The sequence below is a fragment of the Fukomys damarensis genome, unplaced genomic scaffold (assembly GCF_012274545.1).
Source record: "Fukomys damarensis isolate Sample0158 unplaced genomic scaffold, DMR_v1.0_HiC HiC_scaffold_10, whole genome shotgun sequence".
In the NCBI taxonomy this organism is placed as follows: domain Eukaryota; kingdom Metazoa; phylum Chordata; class Mammalia; order Rodentia; family Bathyergidae; genus Fukomys; species Fukomys damarensis.
The window spans coordinates 6,702,879-6,724,633 of NW_022900922.1; the positions used below are offsets into that span (position 1 = coordinate 6,702,879).

At 36.7% G+C, this 21,755-nt stretch overlaps 2 long non-coding RNA genes across 2 annotated transcripts; both read left to right on the plus strand.

The window, feature by feature from the left end:
- Nucleotides 1-4,767: 4,767 nt before the first annotated feature.
- LOC104875878 lies at nucleotides 4,768-7,894 on the plus strand. The gene is made up of 3 exons (XR_784194.1): nucleotides 4,768-4,822; nucleotides 5,290-5,577; nucleotides 7,692-7,894. It is a non-coding gene; the product is annotated as an uncharacterized LOC104875878 (long non-coding RNA).
- A 2,192-nt stretch (nucleotides 7,895-10,086) lies between these two features.
- Nucleotides 10,087-19,271, plus strand: LOC104875877. The gene is made up of 3 exons (XR_784193.1): nucleotides 10,087-10,132; nucleotides 14,762-14,868; nucleotides 19,214-19,271. It is a non-coding gene; the product is annotated as an uncharacterized LOC104875877 (long non-coding RNA).
- The last annotated feature ends 2,484 nt before the right edge of the window (nucleotides 19,272-21,755 follow it).

A 21,755-nucleotide genomic window follows, 5' to 3' on the forward strand; every position in this document is an offset into this window, starting at 1 on the left:
AATTTATAAATATAATTTATAATAGAATGAGATGTTATTGAGATGTTCTATAAATTTTTTTTCTGAACTATAACTGTTAATGGGCTACATCTATATCCTGGTTTGATGGGGTCTTACACATTTTGGAAAGTAATTATTTAAATAAACTTTTGACAGTCTTAGAGAAATTCTTGGTCCTATGAATTCTCTAAAAATTATCCTTTATCTGTCTTAAATGATATTTTGTCTTTATTATGAGTTATTTTCCATAGACCATCGTAGGAAATTTTACAGAGAACATTACATTTTTTTCTGCTTTTTGGTTCAAATATGATGCAAATGTCAACTACAAATTCATTTTTTATTTCCATGTATATCTCAAAGATGTGTGTCAGATACCCCCTTCAGAGAGTGAGACTGTAAGTCGAGAGAAGTGGCTAAAATCTCTGTGCTTTGGGCAGAACTTCTTGAATTTATATTTTTTGTAATGGTGCCATTGTGATTTGAAAGAGCTACTTAACTTTTCTGTGCCTCATTTGCAACATGGGATTATTAAGATTTTCATTATTCATTCTCACATTAAGTGCTATTTTATCATCATTAAAAGGAGTCTCAAACACATGTACTATTGAATGAATGCACTGAGGGATAAATTCATGAAGCACTTTTTTAAAAAAAGCATCAACAAATTGGATTCAAATAAATTCTAGCAAATTTATTAAGTGTGATTTTTCTTTTACTTTAAATATACGTAGTATTTGTTTTGTGGTAAAACTACCAGTGACACAGCTCAGACACTAACAAAAATATTATTTTCTATCACATATTCTTCCTTCAATTGCTTTCTTTTTGAGGAAACACTTATAAATTCTGTGACTGGAGTTAGGGAAACTCTCATGGAAACACATCTGCCCATAGTTTGTTAGCTAATTAAATTTAGGTAAACATATTTTGTAGCATTCTCTTTTTTAAGAAAATCTATGAATCCTGAAATTGCATTCACATTAGCTAACACTGACATAGCTGGTTTTTTAAAAAAGATATTTATTGGAACACTTTCTTAGTGAAGATGCGTATGTCCTGTATAGTTTTTTACTGTTGCAGAGAAAGTCTTCTCATTGGCTGCTGCGAGCATGCCAACTTCTCAGAAAATTCCTGAAATTTCCTCTCCTTTGAGCAACGTAATTTGTGATTTCTGTACCAAGGGGTGGTGCATTTCAAACATTGCTAAGATGCCATTTCCAACACTATGAAGATAGCTTCTCCCTACAAAACTACACGAGCTTCTTTTTTATGGGAAGAAAGGGATACTGAACTCAGAACTTTGCAATAAGCTACATTTCCGGTTGCTTCGTTTCATTTTATTCATTTCATATCTTTGAAAATGGGTCTCTCTAAGTTGCTAAATTGCCAAGGCTGGGCTTGAATTTGTAATCCTCCTGCCTCTGCATCCCAGAATACTGGGATTACAGATGTGTGCCACGCTGTGATTAGGATTATACTTTTCAAAGTAGAGAAATAAAAACTGTTTGCATTTCTATTTTCTGATGACAGCTTAATAACTTTATTTTTAGATGATTTCTATGTAAAATATTTTTCATTTTTATCTTTTTTATTCATTTTTTATATCAGTTATGCTTATTTATTTATTCATTCATCTATTTACATATTATAAAATACATAATAGGTACATTTGTGGAATTGATATAGGTATAATCTTAACCATTTCTCATCCCTCCCCAATCTCCAAAACGCTGCCTCATTTCCTGACATCTTCCTTCATTTTACTTTTATATGTTTTGGATTTCTCATATAAGAAAAACCATGCAACATGTAAACTTCTCTGACCTATTTCACTTAACATTATTGTATCTAGATCTACCTATTTTCCTGGAAAAGACATAATTTCATTTTTTATGGTTAAATAATATTTCATTTGCATATATACACCATATTTATTTTACTCATTCGCCTGCTGACGGGCATGTAGGCTATTGCAAGAGCCTGTCTACTGTAAACTGCTCTGGTATAAACATGAGTATGCATATATCACTATAGTATAGTGTTTAACTCTGAGGATTATACTCAGGAGAGGTTTAGCTAAGTAAATGAAAGTTTAACTTTTTAAGAAATAGTCACATTGATATTTATAACTGTTGTATTACTTTACATTCTCACTGCAATATTGAAGGGTTTATATTTCCCCACATCGTTGCCAACACTTTTTTGGATGAAACCATTCTGGCTGGAGTAAAATAGAATCTAAAAATTGTGTTGGTTTGCATTTCTCTAATGGCTAAGGGTGCTGAACATTTTTTCATACGCATTGGCCATTTAAATTTCTTTGGAAAAATGTCTACTCAGGTGATTTGCACAGTTCTTGAATGAGTTACTTGTTTTTTGGAAGTTAACTTTTTGTTCTTTATATATTCTAGGTTTTAGTTCTCTATCAGAAGAGTTGCTGGCAAAAGATTTTTCATTCTATACGTTTTCACTCTGTTGACTACTTTATTTTTACTTTGATGTAATCCCACTTTTTGATGCTTAATTTTTTCCCTGCTGTTAGAGTTGTTTTAAAAAAAGTCCTTGCCTGTGCCTGTAGCTTCAAGTGTTCCCCTGTTATTTTCCAGGACTTTTAAATATTCCATTTTTATATTTGTCTTTGATTCATTGGGTTTAGTTTAGTACAGAGTGAGAAATATGGGTCTAGTTTCATGCTTATCCATGTGGATTACCAGTTTCCCAATACTCTTTGGTAAAGAGGCTGTCCTTACTCCCATGTATGCTTGGGGGCATTTGTAGAAAGTCAGGTGGCTGAAGGTGCATAGGATTGTCCCTGTCTCTTGTGCTCTATTCCGTTCCATTGGTCTGAATCAGTACTGTGCTCTTTTTGTTTGTGCCAGTACCATGCTGTTTTTGTAACTACAGCTTCATAGTATAATTTGAAACCCAAAATTGTGAAGCTTCAATGTTTCTTTTTTTTTTTTTTTTTTGGTGTCGGGATTGAACTCGGGTCCTTGCACTTGCAAGGCAGGCCACCGAACCGCTGAGCTAAATCCCCAGCCCCTTCAATTTTTCTTTTATGCTGAGGATTGCTTTATCTATTCTGTGTCTCTTCTAGTTCCATATAAGCTTTAAGATTGTTTGTTCTAAACCTTCTCCATTGTTGGTGGGAGTGCAGACTAGTGCAACCACTATGGAAATCAATACGGAGATACCTCAAAGAGCTGGGACTAGAGGTTCCATTTGATTCAGACATCCCTCTGCTGGGTTTCTTTCCTAAAGAATTAAAAGAATCATATCACAGTGATATATGTGCACCTATGTTTATAGCGGCACAATTTGTAATAGCTAAAACTTGGAAACAGCCCATTTGCCCATCCATTGGAAACTGGATAAAGAAGATGTGGTTTTTCTATAAAACAGAATACCACTCACCCATAAAGAATGAGAAATTAGAGTCATTCATAGGAAAACATATACATATTGAGGATATACTCTTAAGTGAAATAAATAAGTCACACATGTGTAAATACTGAATAGTTCTCTGGTGTGAAAAACTATAATAGTACACAAGATCCCAATGGGATAATTAATAGTGTGAAATAGGAAGAAAAGGGCTAAAGGTGTAGGGAAAGTGGGAAGGGTAGGGAAAAGGGAATAAGGGAAAGAAAAAATATGAGAAAATGAAAAAAAATGGAAATAAAGTGTTTGTAAATAGGGAAGGGAGGAGGGGGTGAAGGGAGGGCAGGGGTATGGGGAAAAAATGAGAACCAAGACCTGTGATGTAGAGGTACAAGATCCCAATGATGAATGTAACTGTACTGTATATCTAGAATGTACCAATAAACTCAATGAGAAAATAAAATAAAATGTAATAACTCCCACTGCAAATAATAATAATAATAACAATAAAACCAACACAGCAAAGAACAGTTCCTACAACTCCATGTCCTGCATCTGGGATGCACAGTGTCGTGATGAGGGTTCCAGAGGTCCCAAGCGGCCCTACCTGTATGACCTTACCAATTGCAGCCCACTGCCTTCCTCGGGGCTGGATCCACGTAGCCTGCAGCTTTTCTCAGCCTATGTCCCATGGTCCTGGCCTGCCTACTTTCTGGGGTCTCTTCTCCACCTCTGGGGTGATTTCCACAGCTTCACACCCTGCCTGGTCTCCAAGTCCGTTCTTTGAGAGCTGTTAGCTTTCCTTTGCTAAGAAACAACATCCAGATCTATAACTTAATGGAGAAGCTTGATTTATTCCGTTTCAGGGGATTCCTTACATGATGCGCAGTCTCCACGGCAGAAAGTCATGGTGGAAGGGTGTGGCAGAGCAGAACTGCTGGCTCCTTAGCTGGGAAGCAGAGCAGAGGGACAGTGCTAGGGAGGAGGGGAGCAGTCACCGTGCCTGAACCCCAAGGCCACACTTTCGTGGTCCGCCGAGAGACACCCAGAAGCATGCTCTAGCAAACCCTAGGACGGATCCAAAGCCAACTGAAAGTCGACACACCACCCTAACCGCCACAAAGTTATGTCCTCCCCCACTTTTCCAGTGAAGGGGTGTGAGGATCCCAATAGTTCTCTGAGTCAGCCACGGGCACTAATTGCAGACCAGACTGGAGGGAAGGCCAGCACTGCCAAATTCTCGTCCAGCTGTCTTTGGGCCTCCATTTTCTCAGGATCAGTGGGTAGGCATTTTTGCTTCTCCCTCCAGTGAATGTCAGCCAAGGAGTCTCCGCCTACTCACTGAACGTTCCTTCCGGTCTTTATGACCCCGTCTGTGGGACTCCAAGCTCCTATGGCTCAGCTCACTCATATGTCTGTTATTTCAGTGGCTTCTGGGGTAAGGGAATTTTTCTCAGTTAAAGCGGGCTTCTTCTTTCCACCCCTGATCCTTGTGGATTCCAATTTCCCTGCACCTCTGCCTTTATCTTTAACACGTGTTTCCCTCTATGGTCAGTGATAGAGAGTCAGGGATTGTGTTCCACCCTTTCTTTGTGGACAGTGGCAGCTGGGATGAATACCCCATTGGCCATCCCTCAGCCTTCTTACCCAGATGTTTTGTACATTTCCCAAGAGGGCTGGGCCTCTGGACATGGGCTGATTCTGACTTTGACTTCAGGGAATCTGTTTGCTGTTATCACAGAGTCCGCATCTTATCACTTTCGGGAATATTTTCATTAGTGTCTATAGACTTTTCCCAGGAACGGTGCCTGGACTGCTGAGTGGCTTCATTTCTTATTCTAGGTTTCTCATTTGAAACTTTAGCTTTTCCCTTAGGCATTTTGCCTGTTTTATATCCCACTCTAGGTGTATTTCAGTGGTTGGTGACTCTGCACTCCATGTCACTATGTTCTGATGGACTTTGGTGCTTTCTCGCTTCTTCCTCATCCTCTGCACATTTTTTTCACGAAGCTCTTGATGTGTTGCCTGCTATAGCTTATAGTCCACAACAGATCATTATTTTGGATGAGGAGGGTATTAAAATGGTAGAATAAGACTAAACACACTGTGTATGAAGATGAAGAACTGGACACCACAAACTTTGGTCAAAATTTTTTTCAAGAATTTTACTGAAAAGAATGAGGAAAGATATGGGTAAGTGACTTTGGTAAGTTTGGAGTTAAGAAGTTGTGTGTGTTTGGCACAGAGGTGTTCATCTGTATAGGTGTTTATGAATATGTATGTGCCTGGTATGTGAAGACCTTGCAATTTAAGCAGACAAAAAATTAAAAATTGAATTATATTTTAAAAATGTCCTAAATAATATTTGAGTAATTCTCCAGTGCATGGTCAACCTAGCCAAGGTGTGACTGGAGATAACTCTTTTACTTTTGACCTGAGAACATTTACAACAGCCAGCTGTTGTGCCGGGATGGTCAAACTTGTGAGAAGTGCGGAAGGCAGCCTCAGTGAAGTGGTCCTGCTTCTTTCTGGGATACAGCAGAGCTTCTGAAGAGAAGAGGGAAAAGGCAGGTATCATGGCACCAGTGCTCATTTCTCGGCCATGCAGTGCTTTGCGGGGGTCAGGGCATGCCAACTTTATGTGGCTGCTTTATTCTGAGGAATGATTTCCCTTCATCCCAAGTCAGGAGTTCCTTTTCTGTAGCAAAGAGGCTCTGCAGAACGTAGAATGTAAATTCAGACCGGCCTGGAGTTTGTTCCATACTTCATGACTGCCTTTCTTTAGAGCCTTCTATAAATTACTTGGCACGTACGTATATATGTATGTTTTTACTTATTTATTTGCAGCACTGCAAATGAATCCATGGCCTTTGCAGTGAGCTACATCCCCAGACCTTTTTTTTTTCTCTTTAATTTTTGTCCATTAAGTTTACAGGTACATTTAAAGCAAACAATACAGTTGCATTTATCATTGCTCACTTTTATTTTGATAAAGTCTTAAATTGCCAAGTTGTCTCTACTGCGCTTGAACTTGAGATCTTCCTGTCTCAGCATCCTGAGTTTCGAATTGAAGGCATGTATTACTACTCCAGTGATTCCTTGGTTTCTTGGACTCTGATTCACTTAATTGCTAACTGAGATAATGATACCACCCTGGGCTATTGTATGTCACACAATTCTACCATGCTGAGCTTGTAAGCAGGCATAAAGGGATGGAGAACATACCACCACTGTCATCACTTGATTCCTTGACTTATTACCATATGAGAAAATGCCTCATAACACAAATGGTGCATGACCACTTAATTTTTGCATTACACAGAATTACATTAAAAAAGTTATCTTAATCTGGGCAAGGAATAGGAATTAGGTACATAGAGGAGCACATGATAGTACAGTTTTTATGAGCCCAAAATGAAATCCTAGGAAACTATCAGTGATTTTCTGAACATGTGCAAAAATATTTTGGGTTATTTTATTGCACTAATTTGCACAGAAGAAAGTTTATGTCACATTATGCTTCCAGAAAACTGGTTAACATTTAAAATCAATGTGCAAAACAAAGAAAGATACACAAGGAAATGTCTTGGAAGTTTGTTAAAATATCACTCAAGTAACTTGAAACACAAAGAAGAGGCGCATTTGCTCCAAGTCATTTTGTTGTTTATTCCCATTTTGTAGTAAAGAACTATTTAACTAGGTCCTAAAATCCAGCCATCTCTTCAAATTCCCCTAGGGTGTACTTTCTATAATATTAACCTGCTGATCAGCACTTAAATTGAAATTGTTGACATGAAAAATGATCATTTACCAGACTAGGACCAAATGAAGTAAGATTGCAGGCAATGATGTCTTCTAAACAAAAATGGTACCATAGCCACAAAATTTGTATCATTCATAGTTATGGGGAGAGAATAAATTGTTACCTTGTGCAAAGACTGGCAATTTGCCATAAGGTAAATAATTTTGAAAATGCTTTTAACTTAGCTCCTATAGTATTTCTAGCTTATTCTATATAATGAGTATAGACCTTCAGACTATTGATATATTTAAGGAATCTGTGAATTATTGGGCAATCTGGCAGACTGTTCATATTTAACACCAGTTAAGAGTAATGAGAATTTATCCTCAGCCAACACCAGGAAGCCCTGCCTGCGAATGTCAGGAAATCCTAAGAGCTCTGTTCAAATTGAAACAAGAGGGGCACAAATTGCTTTGAAAGCCATGGCTCTCCAGTTCCTTGGTTCAGTTTTCAGACAATTATCCACACTATTTGTTTACATTCTTATTTACTTGGGGTTCAACAGTGCTGAGCATGAGAGTAACCTGTCTGGGCACGAAACTTGATCTTGCTTGTCATCTATTTCCAAGAGGAAGGCACATAGTGAATTTGAGAAAATTATATTTGAGCCCCAAACTGATGTTTTAACCACGACGAAGGTGGGAAGAGATTCATCTGGAGATATCAGATCTCTGAGGAGAGGAAGACATTAAAATACAATTCAAAGAGGGACCTTCCTGAGTGCTGCTCCCAGAACTGGGTCCTCAACACTCACATGTGTGTTTTCACCTCTTGCTGTTTTACAATTTACAATAAAAATCAGCACTTCTATGACACCCGTTTTTTATTATTTCTTTATTTTTTAGGCAGACTTTATTTTTAGAGCAGTTAAGATCACAGCAAACTGAGCAGAAGGTACAATCTCGTCCTTCCCTGAAAGGAATGGTCTCCCTGCCATCAACATCCCCCACCAGGGGGGGGGTCACTTTTTAAGCCACCTGTAAATCTATACTGACACATTATTATCATCACCCAGAGTCCGCAGTGTACAGCAGGGTTCACTCTTGATGCACATCCTGAGGGCTTAGACAAATTTGTGATGATGTACCCACCATTGTAGTATACAGAGAACTTTCATTGGCCCCCAAATCCTCTGGACGCCACCACATGTCTGTCATCTCTCTTCTGATCCTGGGTAATCAGTGATCTTTTACCCTCTCCATAATTCTTCCCTTCTCAGAGTATCGTGTATACAAACTCATATAATATCTAATGTTTTCAGATAAGCCCTTTTCACTGAATGATAAGCATTTAATATTTTCCTAAGTGTTTTAAACTCATTAATCTTAGTGCTAAATAGTATCCTAGAATCTACATGCACTAAATCTTGTTTATGCCCCCACTTGGTGAAGGGCATCTTGGCTATTTCCAAGCTTTGGCAGTTAGGGATAGAATACTACAATAATTGATGTTCAGGTTTTCATGTGGTTGTAAATTTTTAATTCACTTGGGTAAATCTCAAAGAGAGTGATTACAAGACTGGAGGAAGAATAATTACTTTATTTAGTTTTTATTTATTTTCTTCGAGATGTCTATGTTGCCTTGGCTGACCTGGAACTCATAACCTTTCTGCTTCAGTCTCCTGAGTAGCTGGGATTATAGGCTTGTGTCACCATACTTGGCTTAGTTTTATTAGAAACCACCAAACTGTCTTCCACTGTGCTACTTTGTTTCTCACCAACAATGAGTGAAAGTCCCTGTGGCTTCACAGCTTTTTCAACATTTAGGGTGCTTAGTGTTCCAGATCTTGGTTATTCAGTTAGGTGAGAATCTCACGGTTCTCTTAATTTGTGTTTTCCTGATGGAATCATATGATACGAAGTTTCTTTTTAAATGCTTATTGCCATCTGTATATCTTTTTTGATGATAAGTTTTTTTTCTGGATTTTTACTTACTGTTTTCTTATTGTTGATTTTTAAGTGTTCTTTTCATATTTTGGATCATGGTGTTTTTATTTCATACTCTTTTCCCCTAAATATTTACTCCCAGTAGGTGGTGGCTTATCTTTCCAATGTCTTTGTATTGACTTTTGCAGAGCAGAAAATTTTATTTGTAATAAAGTCAGGTTTATAAGTTCTTTTTTTTTCATAGATCATGTCTTTGGCATTGCCAGTCTCAAGATGGTCTAGATTTTCTCCTATCTTGTTTTCTAGGAGCTTAATAGTTCTGTTTTTTGAATTAATTTTTGGGAAATGTATATAGCCTTACTCTAAATTCCTCTCTGATTGTTTTTTGCATGTGAATATCAAGTTGTTCTGACAACACTTGTTGCAATATTTCCCCTCCAATATGTTGCCTTTGATCAAAAGTCACTTGACTACATTAACATGGCTCTATTTCTGGGCTCTCTCTTCTGTTCCATTGGTCTTTTTGTTCATTCTTTAGCTAATAGTGTACAATACTTCCTTGATTACTGTAGCTTTTTTGTAAATCGTGATTGAATTTTGTGTATACAATCTTGCTCAGTCTTGCTACAATCACTAATTACAGGTTGTTTATTGTTTATTCTTTTGTATACATTAATTTTACTTTTGCCAATTTAGTTAAGCAACTTAAAATACTTCTTAAAGAAACAAGAGTTTTGCAAAAAAAAAAAAATTACAATTCTTGACCTGAGTGTCAGGTGAAGTAAGGACTTAGGTTACTCCTACAGTGGGAGGGTCTGGTAGAAGCCTCTTGTCCTTTTTTTGGATCCTTTAGAATTTTCCAAAGACCAGAACAATTCCAGAAGAAGCCTTAAAAAAACTGGGTGCATTCTACCAGCCATCAACAAGAAGAGTACCAACTGAATTTTGCTCTTCGAAAAAATAAATATTTTTTTCATGCCCTGTGCCTATTTGTGTTTTTAGTTTTTTGATGCTGTCAGATTTGATGTTGTCATCGAACCCTTCCTGTCTGCAGCAGCAGGTGTGTATGAACAGACTGATGGTATTAATCTGGCAAGTACTCACAGAAGGCTGCTACCATCTTGCTTATAGATCTCCTGCATAGTGGAAGCTAAGCCAGTGAACCATATTGTTCTTTCTTTACATTCAATTGTAAAATAGTTTTCAATGTCCACTGCCTATAGCTGGTACTAAACAAAAATAATAAATCCCACCAAAATTACACAATTATTCATAAAAATAGAGTCTGATTGATGGTCATACAAAGTCCTCTTTCCCTAGAGGTGCCCCAATCTCAGTATGATGCTCAGCTTTGCTGTTTTAAAATTCTTAACAGATTGTAAGCAAGAGACCTTGCCCTTTCATGTTAACTGAGACCCCAAAATTATGCAACCAAGACTGCACAAAACTAACCATTGGCAATGGACTCAGATTTGCTTTAGAAACACTTTTTAAATTATCTAACAAAAACTCATTATTTTAATGAAGTGTTTTGCTTAACTTGGACTTTTATTCTGGATTATTCAAAAATCCAAGAGCAATGAAACAAACATAACACATATTCCAATCTTCAGTATTACCAGCAAACAGCTATTTTTTTTTCATTCAGGTAAAACACATATGCTATATAAATCATATGTTAACAATTAACAATGGGTTTTTTCTTTCTATTATATTTTTATATATTGCATGGAAATTTAAAATGGCTTAAAAATTTATTTTAAAAAGGCCCAGTGAAGAAAATAAAGAAAAGCATGAAAATAAAAATATATGACATACCATTGCCTATAATTGCTGTATTAGGGATGTAAATAGGTTTTAGAAATCCCTAAGACCCACAGTAAGGAAGGAAATATAATTAAAATTATCCACATCCACACTAGAGTGAACAATTCATGAAGTTACAAAGGTGAGAGTTTTGTGAAATGAGCTATGCTGTCAAGGACAGAATCTTTCGTCAGAAACAGGGCTACACAATGTATTCAACAGGCACATGGAATGAAGGAGTGTCTGGGGGACCACAGAAATGCAGTCGCCCTGGCATCTCCGTATAAGACGTAATTTTCTTTTATAGTTTCATAATGGATGCAACTTAAGAAAACAAAACTCCTACTACTAGTGGTTGTACCCATGTGATTATTTCATAAGTATTCTTATTTGAAGTTCATGATAGAATGCAATATCAACATGCAGTGAGAGGGATGGTATTGCTTATAGACAGTCTGTAAACAAAGTTTCTCAGTCTTTGAAGATCTATAAAAAACACGGAATGCCTTGTAGAAAGGACAGTTGTATACTACCAAATATAGGGCATTTCAGGGAATGAGAATCCTGCCTTCATGTAGATGCTTGATTCTATGTTTCAAAGGTGTAATATTTATGTGAATAGATTAACTTCAAGGGCTTAAATAATCACATTATTTCCAACAACAGTTGAGATTCTAATAGAAGAAAACAACATAGATATGAATATTGTGTTTTGAACGAGACTATTGTACAGATAATCCATGCCATTAAGGAAACTGACATTTTCAATTTTGCTACTTGCATATTTTTCTCAACAAAAGTGGAACTTCTAAATATTAAAAATAATTAAAGTCAAGATTTTAGTCAATTAAATTCTATATATTCCAGCCATTATAATCTCTCTGAATTTAGGAATAATTAAAGTGAGAATATCAGCATCTCTTCCCTATGTATGGCATACACATACACACCTATATAATATAGACATGTTTGACACACACATGTAAGCACACATGTTTCCTACCAGATAAGATTATCAGCTCATTTTTCAGATGTTTATGTGATTAGCTCAAAGCTGGACGTCAGAACTCAGTCTTCTGAGTCCTAATTCTAAGTTTTTATAAAGGCACTAGGCATTATCTCAAAAATGTGTCAAAATGCTTATAGCAATATTCCTCCTTTCTTTTCCTGACTATAGTTTGGCAGAATTTCTCATCAGAAAGATTATAAGGGGCAACCCACTTTCTGGTCCCCCTTCTGTCTCTCTTAGAAGTTATTTTTCTCTCAATAAATTCTTCCTAAAATAAAAGTTTATAAGTGTAAGAAGTAAAGCAAATATAATATTATGATTAGGAAAGAATATTGTAACTGGAATAATTTATTTATTATGATTAATATTATTATTTTAATATTTCAGTAACATAATTTTGGTAACATAATAACTGAAAATATGATTCTTCTGTAAGAGAGCCCAATAAAAGAATTATATTTTCTACTTTATACCTAGTGTGAAAAATTTTAAAATAGATTACATTTATAATGTCTTCAATTTCTGCGATGATAAGAAGTCATTTTACCAGGTCAGAAAATTGATTTAATCCTGTGCTTTTCCTTAGCCTCCATCATGAAAAATAGGAATTCTTATATATTCAATTCTCATCCCTAGTAACATTATTCTGCTTGACTATGGTGAAAATATCTCATTTTTGCAGAATACTGTAGGCCTTGCTAGTGAATTCCAATAAGTCAAGGCATTCAGAGCAATGGATAAGTACCAGTAACGGTTGCAATCGTATTTAACTCGCTCTGCTTAAGTGTGACGAAATGCCAGAGGCCAATAGATCTCAACATTGTGTAACTGTCGACTTTCTCCAAAATGGTGTAGTACAGATTAATCTATTGAGTAGTCATAAATGTTTTCTCCTAATATTATGTTTAGAAATGTTGCAAAAATTTGGTTTTGCCTCTTAATTTGAATGAGGTTGAGATCACATGGATTATGAATAATAGTTGAAATTTAGATGTCAAATAATGTTAGAGGCACTCTTTTTTGAGTATAGACACAGATGTGAATCATTTAACAAGGGAATACATATATATATATATATTATAGATAATGTATGTGTGTATATATACATGTATATATGTACATACAATATATGTATATATGTATTTGGAGTCAGAACATGTATGTTTGAGACTCATCTCTGGCACCCTGATTTAATGAACAACTGATTTACACCTTCTCATCTTGCTTCTTGTTGTTAGTGGAGGTAGTAATTTCAACCATGAAAAATATTTGTAGAGTTACTGAGATAATTTCTATCTATATGTTATGATTTAAATTAAAAGTATGTCCCAAAAGGCTTGTGTAATCAGAGGTGGGGCTTTTGGAAGGTGAACAGATCATGGGGTAGCTAATGCCATAATTGATTAAGCCACTGATGAGTTTGTAGCTACCTGGGCTATTAGGATGTGGGGCCGTTGGGGAAAAGAGCTCACGGCAGGAGGGATTCCTTTGGAGGTTGGATTCTCGTTCCAGACCCCCTCTTTTCTTTCTGTCTCTTCCATTACCTCTTCTCTCTGCTTCTAGCAGCCGTGATGTGAGCAGCTTGCCTCTCCCATGCCTCTCCCTGCCTTGGAGCCAGTGAACCGTGGCTCGCAATTTTGTCTCTGAAACCGTGAGCCAAAATAAACCCTCACTGCTTTACATTGTTTATGTCAAGCATTTTGTCCCACCCATGGAAAAGGGACTCCTATGTGGAAAGCTATCTTTATTATTACTAATTAAGAAGTACAGAATAAAAGGGGATTTTTTTACTTCATATTTCTATAGATGACTGATGGGAGCATCTTTTATTGAAATTGTAATAAGGTAAATGTTTCAGCATTTTGTCTTATTCCAAACAATTTGTACTTCTGTATAAGAGCTCACCTGTTCCTAAGTATATACTTAACTTATTTTAACTTTTGTTTCTTTTGGTGCTAGGGATCGAACTCAGGACTTTGTTCTTGCCAGGCAGGTTGTGGCAGCATTAAACTATATCCCTGACCCAATATAAACTTAACTTCTATTGTCTCAAGGAAAGAATGGGAACACTACACAATTCCCCTTCAGTTACACCCATTGAGATGAGTACAGAGAAGGAATCCTTTCTGTACCAGGTTTGGCTGAGCCTGCCAGTCCTGACATTTTCATCTTGTAACAGGTTGCATATAGTTAGAATAAGTTATATATCCTAGAGAATCATAGCAGCAAAGAACAATTTCTCTGGATGCAGGTCACAGATTTAGCCTCATGTTACAGAAAACTCAAGTATCAAGGTTTTATCTCTGACATAAAAGAGATCAAAGTGAATGCCAGCCAAGGAATCATGACAGTCCAGTGACATCTTATGGCGGTCTCCAAAGGTTTGAGCACAACCCTCAGAAACCAAGTTGCTTGCTAGATTTTCAGGAAATGACATTCCCACTTAGGGAGCAGGATGCTGCAGTGGCAAAGATGAGAACATTCCACTTCCCTCATGTAAAGGAGATGCTTTGAATATATTAAAAAGTATTTCTTCTTCAATTTTATTGGTCAAAACTTCATTGCATGACCATTTCACCTACTAGCAATGAAGGGTGGAAAATCTGATCTTTTAATTGGATATATCACACTAGCTAAAATTGAAGCCTACAAATATAGTGTGAAAAATTAGACACTGGGTAGGGATCTGCAATTTCTGTTACAGGAATGCTTCAAGAATATATGTCTAAAAAAATGTGAAGAGTACAGCTTACAGGGCATTAGTGCATTATAATATTATGTTGCCGAGAGTTAAGAATTATTGTTGGCTAATTGGCATAAGAACAATGTTCTTTTTTGTGTTTTGTTTTGATTGGGTTTGTTTTTTTGACACAGGTCCCACTAGGTGGTTCAGCCTCATCTGGAACTCACTAGGTGGCCCAAGCTGACCTCAGATTTACTGTGATCCTTAAGCCTCAGCCTCCTTAGTGCTGAGATTACAGGTATGTGCCACTGTGTCCTTCTCAAGAACAATTTTCTTATAAGGATTCATATACTGTATCTGTGGGTACAAACCATATTCTTGTCTATTACAAGATTGTGGTTGCATAGTCTATAAATTCTTAAGCAACAACAGGACAAGCCAAGAAAGCCTATAGAGAAAAGAAATATTTGAGTACGTTTTCCTTGTTTTACTCTTCTTTTACATTGTTTTATTCTTCTTTTACTTTTTTACATGGGTTGGAAATTTTCACTTTGCCTTAGAATCTGTAAATTGTGTGGACCAGCACAGTGATGAGCATGTAGCCCTGAAAAGAGAAAGAGTAAATTGTACATTGTCAATTATACCATTAAGATCTTATTTACGATTATAGTTTTTCATGCCAGAGAAACCTGTTTGGTATTTACCCATGTGTGACTTATTTATTTCACTTAAGAGTATATTCTCAATATGCATCCATTTTCCTATGAATGAATCTAATTTCCCATTCTTTATGGCTGAGTAGTATTCCATTTTATAGAAAAACCACATTTTCTTTATCCAGTCTCCAATTGATGGGCAAATATGCTGTTTCCAAGTTTTAGCTATTACAAACTGTGGGAAGGGTAGGGGAAAGGAAATAAGGGAAAAGAAAACAATATGAGAGAATGAAAAAATGGCAATAAAGTTTTTGTAAATAGGGAAGGGAGGAGGGGTAAAGGGAGGGCAGGGGCATGGGGAAAAATGAGAACCAGGACCTGTCATGTAAAGGTATAAGATCCCAATGATGAATGTAACTGTACTGTGTACCTAAAATGTACCAAGGAACTCAATGAGAAAAAAAAGAAATTGTACAAGTGGGGAGCATTGCATACAGAAGAGGATATCCAATGTGTCCTCCCATAGTTCACTGATAGCACTGGGCCCAGTTTTTAACTTGCATAAGAATCACCCCAAAGACTTGTCAAAACCAGGTTTCCATCGTCTCTCGGAATTTCCAACTATACGGGTCAGACACAGGGTTCCAAAATTTACATTTCTATTATTCTCTCCAAAATACCGAAGCTGCTAGACAGGGGGCCTTACTTTGAGAACCCCTGACTGATGGCAGAGGACAATGAACTTAGAGAAGAAACACTGGAGATATAAGTAAGTTGGTGAAGGTTCCAGTAGTATCTTTTTTAATAACTCTGGCTTTGTCTCTCTCACTCACACCCCCTCTCCATCTCCCTGTGAGATAGACACAGTTTTACACTAGGATGAGTCTGAAGAGAGTTGAACCATGACATTGTCTTCCAAACACAATGTGAAACTGAACAGTAAATGAAACATGATTTTCAGCAAGCTCCCTTCTTAAAGTTCTTTAAAAATATCTTGTTCTACTTTAGTCGCACTCAGTTGGCTTTAGTGGTTGGTAACTAAAATCTCCTCCTAGTAACATAAGTCACTCATCCTAAAATATTACTAATGGTAGTAAAATTAAAATATCCAGGAGCCAGCCAGGGTGGTACATGCTTGCAATCCCAGTACTGTAGAAATGTCTTGGTCATTTTCTCGTCACAAACACAATAGCCGATATCCACAACCGAAAGGAGAAGAGATCTATTTCGGCTCAGACTTACAGTCCATGTTTTTCTGGCTCAAAGTCAGAAATGGGATACCAGGGCGTCAGCAGAGGAAACGCAGAAACATAATGAATGGCAGGAAGCAGAGAGACAAAGAATGAGTCAGGTCTGGAGATGAAGGGTCCCACGCTTCCAGTTTACACACCCTGTGAACCACATCTCCAAGCAGACCACATTTTCCAACTGCAAGTCGGCTGTAATGCACCTGCTGTCCAATCCTCTTCCCAAACCCATGGCTAGGAGTGTACGAGGCCTTTGGGGGGATAGTCTTGACACAAACCATAAAGGGATGTTTGAGGCCTATGAGCTGAGCCAGCCAGAGCAATTTGCTAATAATTGGAAAGCCCCAAGTTCAAACCCCAACAAAAGAAAGGAAGGAAGGAAGAGAGAAATCATTCCAGGCTATAAACAGTGATTTCTCAGAAGGTCACACTTGGCTTGAAAGATTTAAACACCTCCACCTCTAGAAGATTCCAGTCACACTTTGCAAAGTAGAATCTTGCACTTTCTCCTAAACAGTGCTTTTATCAGAATTTAGGCAAAGTAGAAGTACAAGAAGTGCAACAAGTCCAACTTTTGGAAAAAAATTGAGCTACCTAATCACCAAATTGCTCCACTTAATGAGCCTGTCCAACACTGAGCTGGTCCCACGATCCCCCTTTCCCGCCCCAAGTCATTCTATAATCAGCTCTGTTCCGTAACTTTCTTCCTTTTTTTTTTTTTCCTATCTCTCTTCCTTTTTCTTTGGCTTCTATGATGTAAATAAACTTATCTTTAGACTGTGGATACAGGCATAGTTTTGTTCATCTCTGTTGAGTAAAACTTCAATGCAAAAGAAAAATGATTCTTAAACTGTATACCAAAACTAATAGAAAAATATGTGAAACTCCATCTCAAAGTTGTGTAATAAATGTAATAAGAGTTTGAATTTTATGCTTGACACTTCATTTTCAGTAACAAGTAAGTAGATCTAAGGTCAGTTGCTTTTCCTAAAATTAAATTGAGTTGGGGAAAATGGAGATCAGAATGTTTTTTGCATGCTTTTTAAGCTAATTTGTGTATCAGTTAGAAATTTGCCAAGATTTGTTTTAATACAGATTGTAATTTAGTATTGAAATCCTCTGATATTTAGAATAATACTTAGCCCATTGTAAGTCATGAGTAAAGGAGGACTATTGTTAGTGTTATTACTTGTCTAGAAATTTGTCTAAATTACACTATCTATCCAGGGCATTCGTGTTTGGTGGTTTGCACTATTTAGAAAAGAAAATCATGGTGAAAGCATCCTTAGGATATCTATTGGAAATGCTGTTTCTATGTTGTCAATTTCATTATTATTTTAGAAACACTTTTGCCTCAAGTGCTTCTCGTGGTCCTGATTCTTGATTGTTGTCATTTGGCAGGGTAAAATATTGATGACATTGGTCAAAAAGATTGACAGCGCATAAATTGTTATTAAGCAGAGTGTTAGTTGTGGCCCACATTTCAGAACAGTGTAAGATGAAGCACAGGCCTCAGGGAGTCTCCTTTTCTTTTTTTTTTTTTTAATTGAGTTTATTGGTACATTTTAGGGATACAGTACAGTTACATTCATTGTTGGGATCATGTTCTCCTTTTCTTTCTCTCTTCCAAACAGGTGAATATTAACCTTTGCCAACTTTCTGTTTAATTCTCTCTTATTTTTTTCCCCTTTGGGCAATAAAAATGCCATTTATAGATTTCAGTTGTGAAACTTAAAAGGACTAATTCTTTATCAATTTGCAAATTGGAAATTATCCAGAAACTTCAAAGTAACAAATGAGTCAATAGTTTTCACTTAAAAAAATCTAAGGGTAGGAATGTAGAACTACCTAGGCAGTGCGCTCTTCCTGAAACCTTAAGATTAGCAGAAAGAAATGTTATAGTCAAAGAAAAAAGTGCATGCTCATCTCTGCACTCACGTAGGCAGGCACACACAGACATATACCTAGGGTGAAAAAATTAATCATGCAGTCAAACTCATTTGAGAAACATTCATCTCTTTGTTTCTCTATGTATCAGATAAAAATCTCATTACCATAGTTTCTTGTGAATGATCTTGTCATCTGTGGCTAACATAAAAGTTTATCTATCTGACAGTTATTAGTATGGATTAATTTCAAAAAAATCATGTAACATTACCAATGTAATTTATAATCAATGCTATGAGCTGAAATGCAGCAGTGGAGTAAAAATCAAAAACCAACTTCCCAGAGGTGAAAAATAAACAGTTCTAGTACCAAATGCTTGTGCTTTCTCTTGAGCACCCATATTAATTTCAGAAAATAAAGGAGGTTGAATTAAAAGTAACTATTTTTTGAAGTACATCAGTCAAAACCATCACCACAGTTTTAGGTTACATGGTGTTATGACTCGGATATTAAATGATCCCCCCAAGCTCTTAGGTTGAAGGTTTGGGTCCAAATGCAGCAGTGTTGGTTAACAGGCAGGACCTTTGGAGGGTGACTAGATCGTGAAGACTGTGAACTCATCCCTGTGTATATTCTTTTCAGGGATTTTCAGGATTCATGGATTATTGGGAGATAATGGGAACTGTGAGAGCTTGGGCCCGATTAGCAGAAGTAGGTCCCGGAGGGTGGGTCCTTGAAGGAAATACGGGGACTCCATATCTTCTTCCTTTTTCTTTCTGCCTGCTGGCTATTTTGAGATGAATAGTTCTGCTCTCCCATTTGCTCTCCACCATGTTGTTCTTCCTTACTACAGATCCAGAAACAATGGCGTCACTGGACCGTACACTGAAACCACTGAAACCGTAAGCCAAAATAAAACATTTTCTCCTTTAAATTGATTTCCTCAGGCATTTTGTCACAGCGACAGAAAGCTAATATTCACGGCAATGTTTGTTATGGGAGAAGCTGCCTGCTTTCTTATGGACCATAAAATTAAGTGGCTTTAGTCTGGCTTAAGTTGTGGGTAGAGAACACACAAACATACACTTAGAATGAGAAGTGGTGTGGTATGGTGTGAGTTGTGTAGCAGAGTAATCTCAAAAAGTGTATTAAAATGCTGATAACCAGACAGAATTACAGATCTACCAAAGGCAAACTGAGGAAATCTGGCCAGAGAATCTCTTTTCACAAGTTCCATGAGTGGTTCTGATGAAGGAAATCTGCCCTAAGTTTGAAATTTCCCCAAAGTTTCTGGTCCTTTTCTTATGGTGCATTAATCAAGCACATTTTGGAAATAAGATGAGATCTAGGGAATGTAGAGTCAATCCACACTTGCCTTCATTCCAACCTCATTATTCACTACGCTTTCCAGAGACGACATTTGATCACTTTACTTTGCATTTCATATGTGGGCCACTATACTATAAATTTGTAGTTTTGAATTTATCAACTTTATAGACTTTTGTCTCTGATAGATAAAATAATGTTACCTTCCATTTTCCTTTCTTTTCTGTCAATCAATATAATTATACTTTTATTTTACTTCTTCATCTTTATTTTGTCCCTAATTTGTCCTATGCTCTTGAGTCTCTGTTTACTATTATATAAACTTTATCTAACATCTGTGTCCTACCTTGGTACTATGAGCATAGTTACCAACTTCTCCTCTCCTGTTTCTCATCTTCCCTTTCTTATACTTTTTTTTTAAAAGAAACTTCTATTAGTATATGTTTGCAGTACATTGGTGACCCACCTCCAACCAGGCCTTTTTTCCTAACAGCATATTTCGCCACAAACTCCCCAACAGATTAAGCCACTGATGATTATAGCACTCTTGTGATGCTATTGCCTTCCAAAACCCCTACTTCTGATTACATGACATTTTGGAGAAATTTTAGGTCTAAACCACACTACGTATAGAACATTATTACAGTAAGAAATCCTCAATTATTGGAAATTTTTTATCCATAAGAAACTAAAAATCAAGACTGAACATGGTAGAAATCATGGGGAGAGAACTCTGAGTAAGGTATGTATTGATCCTAGGAAATAAATGATGTGGTATCCAGGGCTGTTTGTTTTAGATTAAAAAATAATCTAGTGCTGTTCTGAACAGGCCTCCCCTTGACACCATTTTGCACATATAAAATAATTATTTTAGCAAACTCTAGAGAAAGAGATAAGGAAGATGGATACTGGTACCTTTGCACATTTCAGTAGAAGATGTTCTTGGCCTGAATTTACTTACCTAAGGGCTTCTCAACGAAGGGTCCTTTTCTCCACCCTGCTCCACAGTCAGCCGACAGTATTGTGATGACTTATGGTGGAGTCTTACTATTATAGCCTGCTTTTTGGGTAAACATCACCGCGTGTCTCCATTTGGAAGTGTGTGCTTTTTATGAAATATTAATTAATCACACAACCAGAGATTATTCATTGTATAGGTGCAATGCATAATGAAGCATTTTCTAGGGGCAGTTTCTCCAGTGCTAGGGTCCATTTTCAGATTTCTTTTACCTTACAGTTATACGCTGTACTCTTCCTCCTTACATAGATATTAGGTAGACATAAAGAATGTAATCATGTTGGGCTGGGGATTTAGCTCAGCGGTTCAGTGGCCTGCCTTGCAAGCACAAGAACCCGAGTTCAGTCCCCGTTACACACACACACACACACACACACACACACACAATATATATAAAATCATGTGTCAAGAATTGTCAAGTAATTTATTTAAACAATACTTACAATTGTGCTTTCTCCATTTGTGTGTCTCTAATAATTTAACCTGCAGCATTTCATTCATGACATTTAATAAATACATGCAAATCACTTCAGGGACCTATTATATCCTAAATTCATTAATCTACTTGGGTAAAAGACAAACATGTAAGATGATTTTCTTGGCTGAGGTAAAAAGAAGGATGAATAGTTACCAGGTTCAACAGTCCAAAATACTTTTGACACTGAAATACCCCAAAGAGTAAGGAGACCTTTTGGCTTTCTTTTTTAATTCAAGCCATTTTCAATATGGCGTATGTTTTGACTAACTTGAGCACTCACATTGACACTCATTGTTATTATTTTATTTGTTCCATATAGAATGATAGAAAGTGAAAAATAAGCATATTTATTTCCTTTTGAGGTCATGATGTTTTATGAATCATGGCCAACAAGGGTTAAAGTAATGGAGTAAAATTTCACTTGTATCCATTATTTCTAGGAACTTGTTTTATAGTTGTACAAGAGGAGACTGATGCTGTTATTCTGTTAAGGCAGTCATCCTGTTAAGTCATATCACAAAATACCACTGAATTCATAGGCTCTGCCAAGAAAGGGCTCTATCAGAAGTCCTG